The 10,486-nt window shown below is 36.3% G+C and overlaps 1 pseudogene; it reads left to right on the forward strand.

The window, feature by feature from the left end:
* The first annotated feature begins 8,756 nt into the window (after positions 1–8,756).
* Positions 8,757–9,391, forward strand: LOC137770964 (pyruvate dehydrogenase (acetyl-transferring) kinase isozyme 1, mitochondrial pseudogene; annotated as a pseudogene).
* Positions 9,392–10,486: the final 1,095 nt, after the last annotated feature.

A 10,486-nucleotide genomic window follows, 5' to 3' on the forward strand; every position in this document is an offset into this window, starting at 1 on the left:
GTTATTATGAATTCAAACTTTATTACCAATTCAAGGACTGGTGTTTGGGAATCATGAGTTGGATTAACCGTTTCCTTTTTACAGATACTACAGAAAAGATGAAATTATTATTCCTGTTATATGAAATTATTATGACTATTAAACAGTTCTGAGGCAGGAGATTAGGTCTCCTCATTCCCAACCCACAGTTATTAGTACTCTCATGTTATCTCAGTTTAATTACCACATGGATTTCTTGGGATCTCTTTTCTGCCTCCAAGTCAGTGATCAACATCTCCATTACAAAAATTATGTTTCATCTAGGGTTTTGTGGGTCATGAAGCTTATACAATTCTGGGGACCCTTTTCAAGCAAAATAAAATAAAATTATAAATACAATATTACTTGGCCATAAAAAAGAATGAAATAATGCCATTTGCAGCAACATGGATAGACCTAGAGATTGTCATATTGAGTGAAGTAAGTCAGACAGAGAAAGACAAATACCATATGATATCGCTTATATGTGGAATCTAAAAATAATGGTGCAAATGAACTTATTTACAAAACAGAAATAGAGTCACAGATGTCAAAAGCAAACTTATGGTTACCAGGGGGGAATTGTGGGGAGGGAGGGATAAATTGGGAGAATGGGATTGAGATATACACACTACTATATATAAAATAGATAACTAATAAGGACATATTGTATAACACAGGGAACTCTACTCAATACTCTGTAATGACCTATATGGGAAAATAATCTAAATAAGAGTGGATATATGTATATGTATAACTGATTCACTTTACTGTACACCTGAAGCTAACACAACATTGTAAATCAACTATACTCCAATAAAACTTATTTAAAAAAATTGGAAACAAAACTCAGTTGGTTCAATAGGTTGTTGAATATGCTGGATGTAACTGCTACACCAAGAGGGCTAGAAATAAGTTAACTAATTACAAAGAAGTGACTGAGAATCAGATACTATCCTTCTAAAATAAAAATCTGCAACTCAGCCTGCCTCTTGCTAGATCCCAGTAACGATTGAGGCCATACTGAAGCTGCCTGAATTGATAGGAAGGGACCTGTCACAGAGCATAAATTGGAGAGGAAAGAGACAGTGATCTTAACTAACTTCGGTTAAAATAACTTATTTTGCTTTGTAAAATTTTCAAGATATATTATCACATGAATACATTGTTAGAGACCCACCCAGGCCCCTGGAAGGAGACAATAGAAAAAAAGAACCTTTAAAATTAAGCTCCATTAGTTTTATAATAAACACTCCTCTGCTTATATGTTTTTTATAATAGCTCTTGAAGCTTGCTCTCCCTGGCCTGCTCCTTTTGTTCTTACTCTCTCTTGTGTCTGCTCAGAAAATTGAATTTATCAAACTGCCAGGTTCCTAACACCATCTTACCAGCTGGTCCACTATTTTTCCCACCCTCCTACTGATTTATTTATTTTGGTTTCTCTCCTTTGGGATTTTTGTTCACTTTTAGAGAGAGGAAAAATAGGTCTTCAACTCTGAACATTTAAAAGCTTCTCTGGAGAGCCTTTTCACCTCTGAGTCAAGTTCAAAACATTTATGGCTCTTACAGCATAAAATGGCACACTAGGGTATTATTCCTAGAGCTCAAATGCTACATATATATATATTTAAGGTGTAACATTGATCTTTTAAAGAGTGTATATTCCCTTTCACAGGGAAGGAAGTTAGAAGTTAGAAACAGTTCAAAGACAAGCCTGATTATCCTACAGTCAGCAGGTGTCCCTCTAATTCTATAATGTTCTGCAGATTCCTGCCCGGATACACTTATACAACCTATTTCTCTACACACTTCTGTGTCTTGCATCTCTACCTATTGCATTTGGCTCATTTTCCATGAACTCTTGGCTCATTTCTTCCCCTATATTCATTTCAGTGAAATAGAGAGAGAACAATGGCTTTGGGAGTAAATATGCATTCAGTATTTATTAATTCCTCCTTTTATGAAATACTGCATTTGGTACACCCAGCTCTATGACTTTGACTGTAAACTCTATACACACAAGAGCTACATCCTTTCCTATTTATATTCTTCATACTGTCTAGCACAAAGACTTAGACATATGAGGAAATACATTTATGGAAATTTGGACTGCTGATCAATTATGTTGATTACTTATTAGAATCTGAAAGGATAGAATTCCAGTACTAAAAAAAGGAATTTAAAAAAAGTTTTATTGGAGTATAGTTGATTAAGAAGCGATAATTAAGGCTACTGATATTATTATTATTATTATTGTTAAAGATTTGTTTTTTACCTGGTAAATCTCCTCTTGGAATGCATGTCCATCATTCAACTTTTAATGATCAAACATCCATATTTTATCAATTGGAGGTTTAACTGCTAAAGTATATCCTTATATATGCATTGCATTCCATTTTTGAAAAAAAATCCCACAATTTATTTCTGGCAAGGTGGGTAAATTTCATAAAACGTAGGAGCCTACCACAGAGGGTCTTCTTTGTGAAGTCTTGTCATCTTGTTTGCAAACTCTGATAGCTTTCAAGGGCAGGGAATAATTGAAATTACAACTCTACTCAAACTCCAAGGAAATGGACAGATATATGTCACCTAATTTAGAAAATAAATTGAGACTTCTAGCTCAACATGACAGAGTAATATCACCCAAATATCCCCCTTCTGCTCCCAAGTTTCCACAAAAAAATGAAGAAAATAAAGGCAAAAATGAACATAAGTGCTAGATGCTAGCAAAGCGTGCCCAGCTTAGATTAGAAATTCTAAGGAAATACTTTAAAACATAATTGAAATGAAACTTTTAATGAAGAAAGACAATCCAGAGAACTAGTAATACAAACACATATAAAAATTCCATCACCAACCTCTCAAGTTCAAGCACTAAATTTCTTTCCCTTCATATACACTCTTTCGGAGAGCATTTTCTATTTACGATGTTTTGAGCTAAGAGTCTGTACGAGTAAGAGCAGGTGACCTTGCGAAAGTTACCAGAGGAATTAATTAAAAGACTTTTTACAACATCCTGACAAGGTTGATGTTGTATTCTCATTTTAGAAGTGCAAAAAAAAAAATGACGCTTAGAGTTTACCCAACATTGTACTTGAAGTTAATGGTGAAACTTTCACTTGAATCCAGGTTCACTTGACCCCAGTGTACTTGTCTTAACCACGGGTAACTGATTCTTCAGAGACAGAGCTAGCAGTGTCTTATACTCTGAGACTGTTCAGGTACTCACCAATAATAGATTCATATGCATTACGAATTAATGTTGACAGTTTTAAAATTTTTAACAGAAGAATGAGACTCCAAAACTAACAAACAAAAACCTTTTTTTTTGTTTGTTTGTTTTGGTATAACTCAAGAAGGATGCTGCCATGTGAAAACTAATCACTAAAAAAAAAAAAATGAGCCTTTGTTGAGTAGGGTTATTTTTCCCTTCTCCAGCCATAAAAAGTCACTGAATTATATGTGAAGTAATCAGAACATTAACCCAACAATTTCACAAAGAGCTCACGGACTAGTAATTGACAAAAAAAAAAAAAAAGTTTCTAAGCTAAAGTAAAAATAAAGGTATAGTGTTTGATGTGCCATTTGGAGCTGGCCAAATGAAATCATAAAAAATGTTTTGAACTAGAAAATCAGAAGTTAATTCAATATCTCAGTCTCCAGATGCTTCACTAGGTTTTGGTTCAGCTCCTGGAGGGTGACTTTCCTCACGTTTTTAGGGGTGTAAATAAAGGCTGTGCACAGTCTCAAGTCAGTGGGTTTGGGAGAGAAAGAATGGCCTGAGAATAATTCATGTGAAGTGACTTGACAATAGTTTATGGCATCCTGATTCTCTTGACGCGTGTGCATGCACACACACACACACACACACACACACACACACACTGGTGCTAAGAGTTCCAGTAAGAACAACCTTGAGCTGCTTTTGTAGGGATAGAAAGAGAAAAAGAATAAATTATGTTTCCAATCACAGGTAATTCCTTAATGTGAGAGTTCTTAATATACTGTCACACACAGATTCTAGAAAAATACATTATTCTATTTATTTATTCAGTATTCATTCACTATTCATTGTTTCAGTTTCACATTGCTTTGTGCAGTTTAAAAAGAATCCACTTTGGGTAGAAAACGTGAAGGATGAGAGAAATATCCTATTTCTCAGCCAAGTTGTTCCTCAGTGGGCATGACAGATTTACAGTCACCATCGTTGGCACTGCACCTCAAATCACCCTCTTTCCAATCACTTCTTTCTTCCCATGCTGCCCCAGGCATCTTGGTCTGGAATCTGCCTCCTGCCCTCCAGGCTTTTGAGACTGTCAATCGTTTTGTTCTATTAGGTATCTGTCTTGTTTTATTTCTTAGTTTTGGATGTTTTCCAGGAGAGTTTAGAATCTCAATGAATGGATGAGGGGGATAAAAAATGAGTTTAGTCATAGGGTCAAATATCCCCCAAATAATATGAGTTTCATACTGCCTGATGATATTGGTTGGGATGATTGTTTATGTTCTTATGCTAACAAAATATAACTTTATCCTTCCTACTTTTAATTTATTACAAAAGTTCACATCTACTATTCTAAGGTGGAGTCAGCCTGGATTATGGAAAATCCCCCTCTTCATTTTCAAGCTTCATACATAGGTACCCTCATCCCCACTCAAATCCCCCAGAAATACAGAAAAAGGAGAGAGCAAGCAAGTCTTTTTTATTCCATATATATGGTCATTTGATTTCTGATTTTCTGTCTTATGAACTGTTCTTTAGGAACAGTTACTATTCAAGAAATGTTCTACACAGTATTAAGGAGGAATTGATTCCATATGTGTTTGAAAGCTCATATCATTACATGGGGAGGGTTGCTTTATTATTTAACATTAAACAATAATGATACATTTTCTTCTGATTTTCTGAAATGTTATCACTATAGTACAACTTCATATTTGTACAGAACTTTGTACTAACACAAGCTGTCTTGTAGAAATACTTTATTATGCAATTGAGTATAACTCCAACTCACGTATAATGATTTCTTTTTGCCAGCTCAGTTTTCTAGTTATTATTGATTGCCCACATTTTGTACATATTGCTCATAACAAAGAATGCTTGGTCAGATAATTATTGTGCTAGATACTGGTAAATGAGGCAATACAATGAGCTACAAAGAAAGTTCATGTACTTTCCCACCTCAATTTATCACAAACCCCATTGGATTCCCTATGGAAACATAAAGGGTCAGACTCAGCAGGTGTAAGAATAATTCTAACACGGTAATTGCTTTTCCATTAGTTGTCATCACTGTAGAAATGTGGTTAAGAATTAAGTGCACTCTTCATCAAAATGATTAGACTATTAACTGTACAATCTCTTTTTGGAGGTTGTTTTTATGATTATCTGATAATTCAACTCTTTTTCTATTTCTGGGGACATTTAATTTAAGAGCCTTATCCCATCTCTACAAACTGAGCAAAGTAAAGAAATTCCAACCCTTGATTTAATTAAGTAAAAAGAAAAAGCTTTTTTTTTTTTTTTTTGCATTCCAGATGCATTACGGAATAATGAATTTCTCCATAAAAATAAAGGATGTGTTCCAGTAATCACTATACTTTTAATTTTCATAAACACTGTAGTGTGAATATCATTTTTCTTGTCATACAGTCAATGATCTTAAAAAATAATTGAATATTAAAAATATCTGAATGCAATATTCCCAGGACACACTCTATTTTAAAAGCAGCTAATATTTAAAAAGCATATCTGGTATGGAATTTTATTTTAATTACCAGTTTCTTCTTAATAAACAATTTATTAGATTACATTTAGTTCCTCTATTCAGGCATAATAGTATTTAAATCTTTCTTTCTCTCCTTTTTTAAAAGAAGTTTATTTATTTAATTTATTTATTTTTGGCTGCGTTAGGTCTTTGTTGTTGCATGCGGGCTTTCTCTAGTTGCGGCGAGCAGGGGCTACTCTTCGCTGCGGTGCGCGGGCTTTTCATTGCGGTGGCTTGTCTTGTTGTAGAGCACAGGCTCTAGGAACCGGGCTTCAGTAGTTGTGGCACACGGCCTCAGTAGTTGTGGCTCACAGGCTATAGAGCACAGGCTCAGTAGTTGTGGCACATGGGCTTAGTTGCTCCACAGCATGTGGGATCTTCCTGGACCAGGGCTTGAACCCATGTCCCCTGCATTGGCAGGCGGGTTCTTAACCACTAAGCCACCAGCGAAGCCCTTTCTCTCCTTTTTTAAATGTTATTTCATCATTGGGATGAGTTCCACTTAAAAGAAAATCTATTTTATCTGTATAAATTGAAAACAATTTTACATTGGTTTATCTGTGCACATAATCAAAATGGAATTATATTCTATGAGTTTCAGTGCCTCTAGTATTGAATGGCTAAGCTCAAATTCTGTTGCTGTATTTGATAAGATTGCACATTTGCTTTTGGTGTCTTCTATCTAATGATGATTTAAAACAAAGCTTATTAAATCATGGTTCCCACCCGTTCAATGGCTCGCATTGAAGAGAAATACTATGTGTATCTGCTTAATGTACTACATCTATAAGAGTGCTTTTTCTCTATTTCTTTTTTCTTTTCTTTTCTTTTTCTTTTTTTTTTTGTGTGTGTAGGATTATTTCTGCTTTGTGGGATATTAAATGTAAGCCCTTGATTTATGTTTCCTGTGTTGAGAAAGTTCTCAGGCTTTTAGAATCTCACTGAGCACAGGCTTAAATAGTAAAATAATAACATAGTTCTACATTCTTTAAAAAACTCTATTTTTAGATAAAAGGGAATCACACATGTTCTATACTGCTATCACAGAATGTGGTTAACCTTTCATGAACCAAGAGTCTTGAATCTGAGAGGGTAGGATAATAGGAGCAGTTATATATTTAGTACTCCTCATTCCTTTTAGCCTTCTCTCGGTCCACCTTTTTATTTTAATCTGCCAATGGAAAAATGGGCATGGTAGGGAAAAGAATATTAAGCTCTCTAGTTTGGCTATTGTAATACTAAGTGGGTGGCAGAATAAATCAGAAAATTTATCCCCTATTCTACTTTTCTTATTTAAACTGCTATTGTCTCAAAATTTAGCCTAAAACTCTTTAGCTGAGAATGTGTAGCATGAACCTCTGCATTCTAAAGACTGCTACAACCAGTGTAGGCACTATCACTACTTATCTCCAAACAATATTTAGATTAGACTGGAGATTCACTGAGAAAACCTGCTTTGGAAGATACTTACAGGAATAAGAGGTTGTAAATTTTCCCCTCCTTCCAGGTAGGGGAGGGGAAGGCTCCTTTCTCTCCCCATCAACTAAAGCTGAGTGAAGGGATCCCAAGAGAATCACTCCCAAAACTTGGGCTGCCTACAAGAAGGAGGGAAGGCATCCTATTTCTGGACTGGATGCTTGTTGAGCTGCAAATCTTAGTTCCTTATGCTGCCACTGGAGATAAATGCAAAACAGTTCTAAATAAATGCAAAATCCCAGAAATGTGAGTTTTAAGCCAACCAAGAAGTTAGTGGCTATCTCCTGCCTGCATAATTTTGAAGATAGAAGATTGGCTGGAGTCATCTTATTATAGCCAGATATGGCAAGAAAACTCAGCAAGGGCTAAGTACTATCAGAGCCTTGGTGTCTTAAAAGCAACTCACCCAAGAGGGCTGGCCAATGAGGTGAAGGGCTTAGCAAAAAGATGCTAGGTTTTCCTGCCATCTCTTGTTTGCCGGACAAGAGATGGAAGAGGGTGTATGTGATTGGGCAGGGGATACATCAAAGAGTCAAGGAAGAGGACAGTGTGAAGATCCCTGCAGGGGAGCAGGGAAGGACGATGTCCCAAACACAAAAATGGACTTTGAAAAAGAAAGTCAACTTTTCGACGGTGCCCATGATGAAGGGCAACAGAGCCACATTAAACAAACAAACAAACAAACTAGACACATAAAGTATTTGCCTTTCTTCCTCCAAGACCTTCTTCCAATGCTCCCAATTCCAGACGGTCAGAAGCATAAGAAAGGTGGGGGAAGGAGTAGAAAACTTAATTAAATAGAAAATAAAATCAAGATGATGCCTCCCTCTCCCACAGGCAAGTCTACAAGCCATCATCAGGCCTGAGCAGATCAAGAGCTGAAGTTGAACCTTTGACTTGGAGTGCCCTGATATAGTAACAGAGTGGATGGAGGTCTGACCAAGATGCTCTCCAGAGGTAGATAAGCTAGATACTACAGAGTGTGTTTTCAGGCACTGGTAGGAGAAAAATAAAACTGTTTTATGATTATCCCCTACTCTATATTCAATCCAATTGCAAATCAGTTCCTCATTTTGGCATAAATTGTTTTATCCTCTCATCTATTCCCTTGTCTTTTGGTAACGGTCCTGGTTTTCATTTTAGGATTCTCTCTGCTAAGAATTCATGTTTTGGGGAAAATAAACACCTTCCCTGACTCTGAAAATGAGGCATATGGCTCAGGCCAAAATACTTCAGCATAAGCTCATCTCCTGGACACATTCTTAGTTGAAAATGGGCAGCAACCAAACCTCTGGGGCTTGGGCTGCAGGGGCAGATTTCAATGCTGACATGGCAGCTGCAGGGACCTTGGAGGTGCCGCCAGGCTGTGCCTTCTGAATCCCTCTGCCCCAGCGATGGCCTCAGTACCTTGGACTCTTCCTTCTGGCCCTGCACCCAATGTACTATCCAGTCCATTGGACTTGTACTCATGTTTCTTCTCTGACCTTCAGATCCATGGAAGGTGAGACTTCATTCCCATTTCTGAGGCAAGGGCTGCCTGATAGACTGGAGAAGATAATTACAGAAATGTTTTCTTTTAGATAATCTCAGAGCACCATCAGCTCAACAGTTACAGAGCTACTATAATCGAGTCTTCAGGAATTGCGTGATTTTTCAAGGATGAAAATGCTGAAGATGCAAACGTTTATCTTTTTACAGTCAAGGTGATAAGGATCTAGAAGAGATAACAGGAAGTAGGCATGGCTCCAAGTGTGATTAAATGTAAGGAGAGCTTTGGGAAGATCTCCATCACTAGCCAGAATGTTCAGTACTTTTTGGATATTTCTGCATAAGTTGTATTTTACTTTGGATGTTACTCAATTCCCTATTCTTAATTGTATAGTAGCAACAGCAAAATAATTTCATATCTTTGAAATGGAAGCTTTAATGCAAATTGCAAAATAGATAACGTTATTAAAGATGGCTATGAAACTGCTAGAATCTGTGTGGTTTGTATTATGTTGCCTCTTCTGAAACAAACTTGAACCAAGCATAAAATCACCAGAACAGCCAATACAAGTGGTTTATATATCACCCATCTCTCTCACATGGGGTTTGAACTTTTCAAGAATGCATGGGAGCAATCATGAAACTCCTTACTGACAAAGGTAGTTTACCCCTCTTTTCAAGTTCATGTCACATTAAGTAATTAGATATTGTATTTAATTACATTCCAGCCTCCTGTGGCGATATTTGGAGTAGCACCCTGGCTGATTTAGGTTATAGACTGCCCATATGATATCTTGTACAATATTTCAAGGAGAACTTAAGCTATGTCTCCTAAAATGTAATGGGACAGTTATATTCATCTATATAAGACTTCCCAGCATATAACACAGTTGCCTGGAAGCATGCCAACACCAACCATCAAGCTCATGATAGGTGTCTGCCAAGAAGATAACCAAAGCACATAAAGACATTCTGCCGTGGCTACAGACTCTAGGACCCCTAGAAAAACCAAATGTGGTTTTGCATTAAGTTTGGAAGAAGTGGTATTGATTCTTGGTAGTGAACATTTTATAGCTCATTGTCATAATTAACTATTCTGTGTAGAATGTAAAATCTACATATGCTTTAAACCCCCAAAAGATGAAGTTGTACCTATTTTACACTTATACTTTTGGAGTTAATGTAATTTATTTTTCTACAGTAGTAGTTTTGGTTAACTTTTTTGTCTCATTTGTGGTAAACTCCAGAGGCATGAAAATCTTTGAATTTCTACAGGAAACTGCAGTTTATTTTATACTTTTCATTGAGAAACATTTTCTCAATAATACTGATTAACTATGTAGCCACCTTTTTGTTATTTAGAGATCTTCCATGTTTTATTTAGTGATGACAACTGTTCTGAGATAGTCTCTCTTGACCAGTGAATGACTATAAACAAAACAGAAAACAGTTGCCTCCTAAGGGTAACTCCACTCACTTTTCACCATCTTCTTGCAGTGTCTTAGCTCTACCATTGATGCAATGTTTCAAAATTTCTTGCAGAAAATTGTTACAGGTAGTTCTGTACAGATATTTAAAAATTTTCTCTGAATGTGCTTGTGATCAATGTCAGAGGAAATTTTTATATTTGTTATAAAACATAAGCAAGCAGCTACGAATTGAGGACAAAGTTGTAGTTCCCAAACTAACTGTTTTCAGAATTACCTGGGGGGGATTTTGAGAAACAGAGCTTTCCT

Source organism: Eschrichtius robustus, chromosome 10, assembly GCF_028021215.1.
Source record: "Eschrichtius robustus isolate mEscRob2 chromosome 10, mEscRob2.pri, whole genome shotgun sequence".
In the NCBI taxonomy this organism is placed as follows: Eukaryota; Metazoa; Chordata; class Mammalia; order Artiodactyla; family Eschrichtiidae; genus Eschrichtius; species Eschrichtius robustus.